Source organism: Parasteatoda tepidariorum, chromosome 7, assembly GCF_043381705.1.
Source record: "Parasteatoda tepidariorum isolate YZ-2023 chromosome 7, CAS_Ptep_4.0, whole genome shotgun sequence".
Lineage (NCBI taxonomy): Eukaryota > Metazoa > Arthropoda > Arachnida > Araneae > Theridiidae > Parasteatoda > Parasteatoda tepidariorum.
In genome coordinates this window covers 43,707,613-43,721,762 of record NC_092210.1, presented here as the reverse complement: position 1 = coordinate 43,721,762, position 14,150 = coordinate 43,707,613, and the positions used below count along the sequence as shown (strand labels likewise).

At 29.4% G+C, this 14,150-nt stretch overlaps 1 protein-coding gene across 2 annotated transcripts in view; it reads right to left on the bottom strand.

Annotated features, from left to right (window-relative positions):
- LOC107452277 (neuroendocrine convertase 1-like) overlaps positions 1 to 14,150 on the bottom strand; it is a 98,910-nt gene that overhangs the window by 25,087 nt on the left and 59,673 nt on the right. The gene's annotated exons all lie outside the window — the stretch shown is intronic.

The window sequence follows — 14,150 nt, the reverse complement described above, 5'->3', positions numbered from 1 at the left end:
AACCTCAAATCTTTTTTTTCTTAGAGGGTGTTTTTTTCGGAGCTTGAATAATTATTTTACACTTAAACTCGTGTATGAAATGATGGTAGGGCATATTTCAAAAGCATAAAAAAAAATTTTGGAACCTTATTACAAATTTAAAAATGAATAATTGTATAATTTAAAGATAGTAGTAATTATATGGCGGTTTGTTTACAGACTGTGTACTATTTAATTGTGAGTGCTTGTTGGATAGAACTGACAAACTAATTATAGCCTATTTAATACTAAGTAAGTTTCAATCCTCTTCACAGATTGATCAAATATATTTTTTGTGGTCAATTGTTTGCCAAGTAATTTTAATTTTCCTTATCGGATTGATTTAAAAAACTATTTACATAAACTGTAGGTGTGCTTTTCGTTGTATAATAAAGATATTTTGTCTCTGCATAAGATTCACGTAAATATGTTAATTGTTTCTAGTAATATTATAAAATTTAAGGTTTAATCTCTTCTGCTTTGTTAACCCCTTCTTTAAACCCTTTCCTCCCCTTCTCTCTCACTCCCGTCAAAATCACGGGCTTAGCTTTTGTCTCCAATCTTGTGCCCGTGATATTTCCGAGCTAGAGCATTCAAAATGCACCAAATGCATCTCATGTTGTTTTTAATGCACCAAAAAGGTTTAAAAATATCCCTCTCTTCTGCCGAGTGTTTTCTTAAAATTCTTATTTTACACACTGAATGGCAGCACTATCCAAATCTATGTATTTGTGATATGTATTTAGTATTCTTAGCTCAGTTACTTATGCTCTTTATGAATACCAGTAGTTCGTGTTATATGAATAAATATGTTTTTATATTGTGTACATTATGAAGTCAGAATTACGTGGACATATAGTTTTTTAAATTCTAAGCTAAAAAAATTACAAAATCAGAAATGAGTACATATATTGTATATATGAGGGGGGAGGAACCCTCTCATATTAAGTTGAAGACAACTATGACAACAATAAACTAAACATTTATTTAACAACTGAACATAACAAGCTAAAACAGAAACATAAAATTAAGTAGGACTGTGTGGGATAGAGACTGAGTAAAGTTCGAAGCTTCTTAAATACTGGGGCAGTTCCAAGGTTGCCGATCGTGTGTTTGTAATCCCGTTGATTCTTTTGGCGCCTACGCACCATGCCTGGCGCCACATCACTCCCCACCGGAGTTTCATAGTCGTCAGATTCTGAAACGAACTCTTCTACCATACCGAGTAACGTACTTCTTTGGGTCCGGTACCTTTTCTGGCAAAGGAGACTCGGTAGTTGTAGTTGAAGAAAGGTCAGACTGGCAAGGAGAATCATCGTGGAATAAAGTATGGGGCTCGTCCACTGGCAANTGCCAAATATTGTTTTAACACTTTGGATTGAGGAAGGAAAGATTTTACCTTGATGAGCCAAAGACGTTTTCGTATCAATTAATTTCTTATTTTTAAGATCGATTAACAACTCAAAATGTCGTAAGAAATCCGCGCCTAAAATTGGTTTTGAAACATTCGCAATTATAAATGTAAAATCAAATTTTCGATGTAAACCAAAATCTAGCGACATAAGTTTAACACCAAATGTTTTAATAGCAGTGCCGTTAGCAGCATGCAACACATAATTTGATGTTGGCCTGCAACCTTTAAATGTTATAGGCAATAAACTTACATCAGATCCGCTATCGACCAAGAACATTAACTTAGTTTTGCGATCAGAAACAAAAAGTCGGTGGCTAAATTTTAAATTCTCACTACTATTAACCACCGGACTAATAGTAGAGCTCATCAGTTTAAATTAAAATTGCAAGGCTCAATACATTTGTGTGCTTTTTCAGCATATTTCCTATGATACCAACAAATTTTCGTTGAGCCAGTTTGACTCTCTGCTTCACCTTTAGAAGTGTGAGAAAAATGTCTCGAAACATTTGATTTGGAACGCAAACGACTACGGGATAGACTTCGGTATCTACGCATAGATTTTATTTCGTTTTTTAACTCTGCCAAATCCGTAGACATTTGAGCTATTTTTTCATTAAGTGAATCTCTATTTACAACTTCATTACAACTTGATTTGCAGAAAAACTAGTTACTTCCGAAACCTTATCAGCCAAAGTTGACAAAGTGTCTAAACCTTCCGTACTAACACTTAAAATAGACTGAATAGATGAGGGTAAATGAGATAGCCAAATAGATTTAATAACCTCATTTGAAAAATTAGATCCTGCTGATTCTCGCATATGTCGCATCAAGGCAGACGGCTTAGAATCCCCCAATGCAAGGTCCTGAAGTAAAGTTTGAATTCTTTTACTCTCGTACAAGGAAAATTCTGCAATAAGTCTATCCTTAACGGCAGTGTAAGGCTTTTCCAAATTTGGGTTTCTGACCAAGTCCGCAATTACTTGCATAATATTCTGATCAAGAACAGAGATTAAACAGTAATACATAGTAGATTCAGAAGTAATCCCTGATAATTTAAAATTAGCCTCAATCTGCGTAAAATATAGACTTGGATTATCAATCCAAAATCCAGGTAAGCGAAGGCCAATTTTATGAATTTCAGTTTCAGTTCCCGTTTTATCTTTATCAGTCATTGTAACACAAACTAAGAAACTAGTTAAAGATTCACTTATGAAAATTTTCAAACTAAACTAGTTATATATATGTATATATATACATTAGAACAATTCAATAACTAGAGAATATCTGGAAATATTCACAGTAAAAATAAGTATTTACATAACTAAGAATGTTTCAGAACTAAAAATATTATACTAAGAAATATATACAACAGCATTTAAAGTTCGTATATTCAAATTCAATAACTACTAATTAAAGTCTCTTACAATAATGTTAAAAAATTTCAGTCTAACATTGTACAATAAAAAGATATTACAATACATTAAGTTTAAATTTTAAGTAGTGCAAAGCAAAGCAGTTGACTAAATAAGAGAGGAAATTGTACATTACCAAATTCAAGCAGTTATTCCAAATTGTAAAACAGCGGATAATAGTGTATCCAAAAACATAATAAACACAAGGGTCACCAATTGGGGGGGAGGAACCCTCTCATATTAAGTTGAAGACAACTATGACGACAATAAACTAAACATTTATTTAACAATTGAACATAACAAGCTAAAACAGAAACATAAAATTAAGTAGGACTGTGTGGGATAGAGACTGAGTAAAGTTCGAAGCTTCTTAAATACTGGGGCAGTTCCAAGGTTGCCGATCATGTGTTTGTAATCCCGTTGATTCTTTTGGCGCCTACGCACCATGCCTGGCGCCACATATACACCTTTTTTTATATAATTTTCTTGAATAAAAAAATTACAACTTTTATGACCATTTTTTGGAAAATAATAAGATCATTAAGAAATTAAGCTTAGCCTTATTTCATATTAATATTCTACCAGTTCTGTGTGCATGTTTGATAAACAAATAGATTTTATTTCAGTAAATACCGTATTGATGTCTCCTAAGTTAATGATTCTTACTTTATATTGTATTCTAAAAATTCTTTACTGCCTTTTATGGGTATTATATCTTACCAGAAACCATAATTGGCTCTCTGTGTAGTTGAACTCTTATGGTGCAAAGTAGTTGCCCCTATTTTAGCGTCGAGATATATTAAAATTTTTTGCTCTGTAGATGAAGCGAAATGTTATTACAAACTATAACTCTCTAGTCATTCAAATTAATAGTTAAACAATAAATTTGCGCGATATAACTAACTTGACATTACAACTATTAAACATGTTATTGTGAATTGTCGCTATACTTTTAAGTAGTTCCAAATAAGATTAAGGACTAGTGTAAAAACATGACTTTGGGCAAAATTTTATCAATTGAGTTTATTATAAATTTAGAATCCCTGAATATAATGAAAAATACTTTACTTTAGTTTGTTATCCAGTTATTTACGAAGTTATAGTAGTTTTGAGCCAGATTTTTACTGATGATTTCAAGTAATTAAATGCATTTATCTCAAAATTAGCATTTTACAGTACCTTAAATACATGTTTGTTTTTAAAATAGTTATCTACAATTTTTTATGAGTGTTTATTGTTATAACACCCATATTTTGAACTACAAACTAAAAAGAATAAAATGGAATTCAGTTTTTTTTATGCAAGTTTTTTCTCAAAGACAAGTGCGGAAATTTTAAAAAAATTTGCTTTTTTTTAACTACATTGATCCTTAACTCAGTAGTATATACACCCTCTTTGAAGATGATACTTCAAAAAACAGTTGATAACCTTGTAAATGAAATCCTCAAAGGATTTATTGCTTTAGGTGCTAAAAATTTCTTTACAGTGTTTAGCATATTTAAAAAAATGAATTTTTTTTTTACCTAAAATTGGTTTTTAAAATAATAAAGATAATAGTTTTTACGCATAATAAAACAAATAAACAAATTTTTCTGAAATTTTACATTAATATTTAGGAAAAAAAATTTTTCAAAACTAGTCGGATATCTTAATATTTTCTTCTCTTTTTAATATCAATTAATTTCGTTATTTATTTTGAAGCTATGTTTCATGCTACTAAACTTAGAAAATAATGTCGTATTGCTTACTCTATTCTTTTAATTTTTTTTATCAGTTGCTACACAACTTTAAACACTTTAACACAACTTCAAGCAGCTGTAACACAAATTTAAAAAATGTTTATTAAAAATAATTTTGCAGTCAACTCAGAAAAAAAAATGTTTTTAATTAATGACTCATCTTTCAGCTTTTATCGAAAATCTAATTATATGGTATTGCTTGGAAAAGATATAATTTGCAATATCAAAGAGCTGATAACAGTAGTACGAAAAAAATCACCAAATTATAAAAATTATGCAGCTTTGCATTGATGTAATAATGTTTAGTAGACTACAGTTACTTTAATGCGATTTTTTAAGAGTTTTCAACCATTCAATATTTTAAACACAGACATTAGTTATTAACCAACCTCTATTTATTTTTTTATGAAAGAATTAATTAAGACCTAAAATAATTTCAAAGACTTTTTTCACTTTTATGCACGTAATGCAACTTTTATTTATTTCTTTGGTTTTTTAATGATTTAAAGTTTGTTTTTTTATTTAACTGAAAGGATAAAATATTTTTTTTCTATGAATCATTGTATTCACATGAAAAAAATATTGAGAAATATTGAAATAACAAGCATTCAAAAATAATTTTATCTTTCAATGTGGTAAATATAATTAATAAATATGGGTGAATATATTTAATTTTAAATTTTTAGAATGTCTGATGCATTAAGAAACTTTAATGCAATTTTTTTAAGATTCTTCAGCTATTCAATATTTTACGAAGTGATCAGTTACTAACCCGCCCCTATTTATATTCTTGTGAAAAAATTTATTAAGATTTAAAATAATTTCAGGCTATCACTTTTTATCATATAGTGCTATTTTTGTTTGCTTCTTCGATTTTTTTATGCTTTAAAGTTTTTTTTAATTTCCCACTAAAGATAAAATAAAAAAAAAATTTCTATGAATCATTACATACATATGGAAAAAATATTGAAGTAACATGCATTCAAAAATAATATATAGACGTGAATGAATATATTTAAGTTTAAATTTTTAGAATGTCTGAAACATTAAGAAACTCAAAAATTACTTAAAATCTGTCCCAGACGTAAATTTATGCAGAATTTTTAGTTCTTAAATTTCGAATCCTCAGGCTTTAAATTTTATAGGTTCCATAAAATATTGACTCGTGAAAATAAAATTTCATTTGATAAAGTTTCAATCAATAAAAGATAGTATAAAACGGAGTTTTGAAAAAACTAAAAAGAAAATGCTTAGAAAGAAAACTGGCTCTTTTAAAATTTCAATCTTTATATAAACTAATAACACTTCCGAAATTGTATTTTTGGGCAAGTTTAATAATTTTAATAAAGCACACTACATCATAGGTGTTTCACATATTTTTTAAATTTATATTTTATAATGACGTAGGGTCTGATCTATTTTTTATTAAAAATTGACTTATTTATTGTATACCTCAATCAATATAATGCAATTGAATTATTTATTATATACCCATAAAACATAACCAATATATCTCTATTTGGATGAAGTATAAAACAATTATGTATATAAAATAGCATTAATTGCTATATTAATTGTTAAATAATATTAATTTTATATGACAACCGATGTTGAACAGCCGGAGAAATTCAGTAATTTTGAACCCTACCCAGGAGACAAGGGAACTCTTATATTAAGCATTGAAACAAACTTATCTTGGTGAAAGACTTTTTGATCGATCGAACCTGCATTTCTGTTACAAGGAAAGGAAAACCATGAAAACCTCCTAAGATTAGCTTGATAGTTAGTGGATTAAAACCCATGACCACTGAGGCGTCTACCACTGAGGATAGTATATTTTAAGACTATGGTCGGTGATAGCCAAGAGCAAAATTTGCATCAAATAGCCACCGCCAGGATTCAAACTTGTGTCACTTCATTGAGAAGCTAACGCTCAATTCCCTAAGCCACCATGGCTAAAACCCTTATTAAAAAATGTAGTCAAATTTAAAAGTAAAAGTTTCATTTTACTCTAAATTAGTGCTTATTATGAACTCAAATGAAATGTATCTCTTGCACATAAAATGATAGAGTTTAAAAGGTAAAATTAATTCAATATATTTCAGACTTTTTTGCCAACTGTTAGAAATTCTTAACTACTCTGAACCGAAATATCGTTTAAACTTGCTGCAGCTTTACCAAGGTGAATTATTGAATCATCTAGTAGTGCAAAAAATTCCCTTGGTTTTTATTACATGCTATTTAGTAGATCCCAGATTGAATGAAAAAAAAACGGTTCGATTTAACACATTTTTAAGCCTGCAGCAAACATGCAAATATTCAATATATCGATATAAAAATCCAACATTTAATCATTTCTTGAGAAAGTGAAAAAAATCCTAAAGTATTATTGAAATTCTCTGGCAGAAAAGTTGCTGTAATATTTTGTGCCATAGAAAAATAACGTTAACAGTAATTTTCTGTTACAGAACCATAAAAAATACTTCTATTGGACAGACTTTTTCGGTAAGACCGTGTATGATTAAACTCGGTACAGTTGACGACAAAAAATTGGCATTGATTGTAATCTAGAAAATTGCGTCAATAATGTTAAGAGGACGCTATACCATGAGAGAAATTTTTCGCAAATTCTCTTTCCCCTCCATAAATATCAAAAAACTGAGTTCAAGCAGATCCAGAACAGACCATGATGTTTTAAAATTTTGGTAAAATTACCTTACTGTATGGTGAGGGTATTTTCACCCAGAGATTTTAGAACTCCATCTTTTAACGGCCATGTTTGGAAAAAAACGTAATTTAGACCCGGATCAGACGACATGGACAGCGCCTGAGCAGGTACCCTTCTCTCTCCAAACTTCCACACCACAACCAACACGAGGACTCTCCGTCTCCGCAGATTAAGGGTGTACCTTGCTGCGTATGCATGGCAGTTTTTTGCCGGACACTATCCCCGCTGTTCAAACAGAGGAGTGATAGACACCTTAACCAAATGCGCCACTAGAGCAATTCTGGTAAAAAAAAAATTTAAAAAACCAATAACAATGTTATTTTGGTAATATTTATTTTTGTGTATCTGAATTATTCATTTTGCGTTTTCTTTTCCTTTCCTATGGTTAGAGTTCATCAGATGTTCTGATTTTCAAAATTATAGCTCTCATTTAGCCGAATAAATGGCTTTTATGCCATGCTCTAAGGTATCATAAAAAAACCATCAAATTTCACCACATTTAGTATCAAGCAGTATTGTAATAGAACCACATTTTATGGTTAATTTTACCAAACATTGTTACCAAAGAGCTTTGATAAAAATTACCAGGCTTTATGGTGTACCCATAGAGCCTGAAGCAAAGTAAATTATATTGTATTCTGGTTGTTTTGATCATACATTTTCTCAGTGTCCAATGTGTAAAAATATAAATGGACCATCTAGTACAGTGTTTCCCAACCTCTTTTGAGCCATGCCCCACCTAAGTCTTTCTAAAAATCTTATGCCCCCTATGCAACATATACATAATTTTTAATATTAAAAAATTGAATTGTTAACTTAAGAAACTTAAATGATAGGTTTTAGGAAGAAATCACTAGGAAATTTTTAACGAAACACAGTAAATAAATTTTCAAAACATATAATAAAAAACTAAAATTCAAATTCGATATAATTTTAATAAGGATTTTTCTATAGTAATTTAATATTTTAATTTAATATTTTAATTTAGTGAAATCCTTGCGCTGGACGAACAGAGATTTCATGTTAGGTTCCAATTTGGTTAGCTCAAGTCTCCTCGTTGTGTTGCTATATCCAGACGATTTCTTTTTTTCACCAGTAAATCATTTACAGCGCTAAATCCACATTCAGCTAAATATGAAGATGGAAGCGGTAACAATAGTTTTCTTGCACATTTGGTTGAATTTGATTTCTGTTTCTTCCCAAAGCCATGTCATCACTCCTTTTATATTAAATGAAGTTTTAACTGACTCATCATTCTGCCAGTTCTTCTTGATACTGCATATTTGATATATCAGACAAATCCACTAACATTGGCTTCATCATTCATGATGGTTGTTGTAGTTAATTTACATCGCACTAGATCTGCACAATGGGCTATTGGCGACGGTCTGGGAAATATCCCTGAGGATGATCCGAAGACAAGCCATCAAAATTTGCCCCAGCTTCGGTAGCCCAACAAATTTCACGCAAAGTCGAGCATTTTACGGTAGAACAGTTTATCGAGGACCCATACCGCACACCTTCGGTGCGGTATGGACTGATCCAAGTGGTCTCTCACCCGCACACAGACCGCAGCCAGTGATGCTTGACTTCGGTGATCTTCTGGGAACCGTGTCTTAACAATCAGTGCACTGCGGGACTCATTCGCGTTGGAAAATCAATTTATTTTAAATCAGAAAATCTTTCTTTTAAATCAGTCGATAGAATTTTTTGATGACAATAACAAGTAAAGCGGTATCATTTACTTCACATTTTTGGAGCCAATGAAACTGTTTAAAGTTTTTGTTGTTAATATATTTCTGACGACAAAACTCAATAAAGGTAATGAAACCAAATATCGTCGCTTTCGCATCAACAAGAGTTTTATTTGTTCCTTGAAGCCGCTTATTTAATATACTTAGTTTTTCAAAGATATCGGCTTAATAACTTACAAATGCTTTACCATCGACAGTTAACAAGATAATTCATTTCATGTTTGTCGCTTATAAAATCACGAAGAGTATCAAACCATAATCCATAAATCTTTTCAAGCCTTTTGAGAGCCATCTTACTTCAGTGTGAAGTGAAAGTCTCACATGGTCTACCTTTTCTTCTTCACAGAATAGCTTGAAGAAACGCTCACATTTGGCATTAGTTTTAATAGCATTGATAACCTTTATTACTGATATGTAGTAATTCATTTAGAACAGGCGAGATGTTTTTAGCTACCAAGTTTTCCCTGTGAATAACACAATGCACAAAAATCATTTCTGGATTCTCATGTTTCATAAATTTTAAGCAACCATTTTTCTTGCGCATCATATTAGGAGCACCATCTGCAACACAAGGTGTTATATTTTTCATTGGTATATTATTGACATCTAAGTAGTTTTTTAGCTTATTATATATGTATATAACTTTGGAGGTAGTGGTGCTTTCTAATCTTTTACTGAACAACATTTATTCAGCTAAATGCCCTTTATCAAAATATCTTACGTAAGTCATCAATACTGCCACACTGTCTATCAAAGTTGATTCATCCATTTGCATTGAGAATTTTCTTGTTTTCAACAAGTTGTTTTTTTTTTTCAATATCATCACTCATTTCTTCTATTCTTCAGATGCGAACAATTTTAAAGAGTGCGGGGGTCCACGCGAAGCCTGCCGTCTACTGCAGGGAAGTTAACTTAACGACGCCAAAAACCCAGTTGAAATTTTGGTATCGTCAAACGAATTTATAATATTTATTGGTCGCAATTATTTAAGAATTTGCTTTTTTTCTTTCAATTTTGGCACCGAAATCTAGCATTGCATTTAAATGGCCCGTATCAAAAGGGTTAAACTCGGATCGAGTCCATGTTCGAATTGCCCCCCTTAACAATCAAAATGCCCCCCAGTGGGGCGTGGGCNTTTTTTTTATACACTTGCATCAAGTTTGTATTTATACAACATAACTTGTAAGTTCCTTATAAATATTAGTTATATGTTCCTTATATGTCAAAAATGCATAGTAATAAACTTTTAATTTCCTTAAATATCAACAAAAAAAAATTTTTTTTTTCAAAATATAAATATTTAAACAATTTTTGAGCAAAATTTTTCTGCACATGCATTTGAATATAAATTTCTGAGATTTTAAATCTGTTATTTTACCTTAATTTTAATTAAAAAATATTTTAAAACCTACTGATTACCTGTAGTATAATTAAATTTCAATATAATGCATGGCAACTGTTGGTAGTTTTGAAGTTTATATATTTTCTTCGCAAACTTCAGTTTTTGACGGTTTAAACCAGTATTATTCCCTTGTCATGTCAAAAACCACTTTTTGACTTCAAAATCCCAATCCTGCTAAAAACTGTGGTTAAACCGATCCGACTTTGGCGTTGTAAAAGTCTATACATTGTGTGAATTCACGTGATATATGTAAATGCGTGACGATATATGTGAATGCGTATTGTGTATATTTATTTCATGATAATATCGAATAGGGCAATCTTATAAATTTCAAAATTTTCAAAATTAAATCTTCAAAAATTAAATTTTAATATACCAATAATTAACAAAAATTGCATGAATCTCAAATCTTTTTTTTCTTAGAGGGTGTTCTTTTTCGGAGCTTGAATAATTTATTTACATTTAAATTCGTGTATGAAATGATGGTAGGGCATATTTTAAAAGCATAAAAAATGTTTCTGGATCCTTAATAGAAATTTAAAATTGAATAATTGTATAATTTAAAGATAGTAATTATATGGCAGTTTGTTTATAGACTGTGTACTATTTAATTGTGAGTTCTTGTTGGATAGAAGTGACAAACTAATTATAGCCTATTTAATACTAATTAAGTTTCAGCCCTCTTCACAGGCTGATCAAATATATTCTTTGGGGTCAATTGTTTGCCAAGTAATTTTAATCTTCTTTATCGAATTGATTTAAAAAATTATTTAACATGTAGGCGTGCTTTTCGTTGTATAATAAAGATATTTTGTCTCCTCATAAGATTTACATAAATCTGTTAATTGTTTCTAATAATATTATAAAACTTAAGGTCTAATCTCTTCTGCTTTGTTGTTAACCCTTTCTCTCTCACTCCCGTTAAAATCACGGGTTTAGCTTTTGTCTCCATTTCTTGTGCCTGTGATATTTCCGAGCTAGAGCGTTCGAAATACACCAAATGCATTTCATGTTGTTTTTAATACACCAAAAAGCTTTAAAGATATCCATGTCTTCCACCGATAACTTTTTTTAATTCTTATTTTACACACTGAATGGCAGCACTATCCAAGTCTATGTGTATGTAATATGTATTTAGTACTCTTAGTTCTGTTACTTATGCTCTTTGTGAATACCCGTAGTTTTTGTTCAATGATTAAATATTTTTTTTTATATTGTGCACATTATGAAGTCAGAATTACATGGACATATGGAGTTTCAAATTCCAAGCTACAAAAACTCCAAAATCAGGAATTAATACATATATTGCAAATACACCTTTTTTTTTAATATAATTTCCTTGAATAAAAAAATTGGAACTTTTATGACCATTTTCTGGAAAAAAAATAAGATCGCTAAGGAGTTAAGCTTAAGCCTTATTTCATAATAATATTATCCCTGTTCTGTGTGCATGTTTGATTAACAAACAACTTTTATTTTAATAAATACTGTATTGATACATCCTAGGTTAATGATTCTTAGTTTATATTGCCTTCGAAAAAATCTTTGCTGTCTTTTATGTATATTATATCTTACAGTAATTATAAATTTTAATGTTAATGAATAAAATTAAGGACCGGTGTAAAAGCATGACATTGGGCAAAATTTTCTCGATTGAATTTATTATAAATTAAGGATCCCTGAATATAATGAAAAACACTTTTCTTTAGTTTGTTTTCAAATTATTTACGAAGTTGTCGTAGGTTTCTTTCCAGGTGATTTTACTGATGCTTTTAAGTCCTTAAATGCGTTTATCTCAAATTAAGCATTTTACAGTGCCTTAAATACGATATTTCATGTTTGTTTTTAAAATAGTTGTCTACAATTTTTTACGAGTGTTTACAGTTATAACACCAATGTTTTGAACTACAGACTAAAAGAATAAAGTAGAATTTAATTTTTTATGCATGATTTTTCTCAAAAACAAATACAGAAATTAAAAAAAAAAATTTTGCTCTTTTATAACTACATTAACCCTTAACTCAGTAGTATATGCAGCCGCTTTTAAGATGATACTTCAAAACACAGTTGATGACCATGTAAATAAAATCCTCAAAGAATTTATTGTTTTAGGCGATAAAAATTCTGTTACAGTGTTTAACGCATGTAAAAAAATGCTTTTTTTTAAACCTAAAATAGCCTTTTAAAATAATAGTTCTTACGCATAATAAAACAAATAAACAAACTTTTCTGAAATTTAAATTAATATTTAAGAAAAAAAATCTTTCAAAACTAGTCGGACATCTTAACGTATCTTTAATATCAACTTATTTCTTTATTTATTTTGAAGCTATGTTTCATGTTACTAAACTTAGAAAATAATGTCGTATTGCTTACTCTATTCTTTTAATATTTTTTTATCAACTGTTAGACAACTTTAAACACTTCAACACTACTTTAAGCAACTATAACAAAAATTTTAAAAAAATGTTTATTAAAAATAATTTTGCATTCAACTCAGAAAGAAAAATATTTTTAATTAATTACTCATCTTTCAGCTTTTATCGAAAACATAATTTTACGGTATTGCTTTGAAAAGATATAATTTGCAATTTCAAAGAGCTGATAACGATAGTACGAAAAAAATCACCAAATTATAAGAATTATGCAGCTTTACATTGATGTAATAATGTTTAGTAGACTACTGTTACTTTAATGCGATTTTTTAAGAGTTTTCAACCATTCAATATTTTAAACACAGCCATCAGTTATTAACCAACCTCTATTTATATTTTTATGAAAGAATTAATTAAGACCTAAAATAATTTCAAAGGCATTTTTCACTTTTATGCACGTAATACAACTTTATTTATTTCTTTGGTTTTTTAATGATTTAAAGTTTGTTTTCTCATTTAACTCATAGGATAAAATGTTTTTTTCTATGAATCATAGCATTCATATGAAAAAAATATTGAAATAACAAGTATTCAAAAATAATTTTTAGACGTGGGTGAATATATTTAATTTTAAATTTTTAGAGTGTCTGATACATTAAGAAGCTTTAATGCAATTTTTTTAAGATTTTTCAACTATTCAATATTTTACACAGAGGTCAGTTATTAACCCGCCCCTATTTATATTCTTATGAAAAGATTAATTAAGATTTAAAATAATTTCAGGCTCTTTTGTTTCTCTCACTTTTCATCACATAGTGCAATTTTTGTTTGTTTCTTTGGTTTTTTAATGCTTTAAAGTTTTTTTTAGTTTCTCACAAAAATAAAATATAATTTTTTATCTATGAATCATTACATACATATGGAAAAAATATTGAAATAACATGCATTCAGAAATAATATATAGACGTGAATGAATATATTTAAGTTTAAATGTTTAGAATGTCTGAAACATTAAGAAACTCAAAAGTTTATAACAATCTGTCCCAGGGGTGAATTTATGCTGAATCTTTAGTTCTTAAATTTCAAGTTCTCAGGCTTTAAATTTTATAGATTCCATAAAATATTGACTCGTGAAAATAAAATTTCATTTGATAAAGTTTCGATCAATAAAAGATCATATAAAACGGAGTTAAGAAAAAACTAAAAAGTAAATGCTTGGAAGGAAAACTGGCTCTTCTAAAATTTCAATCTTTATATAAACTAATAACACTTCCAAAATTGTATTTTTGGACAAATTTTAATAATTTT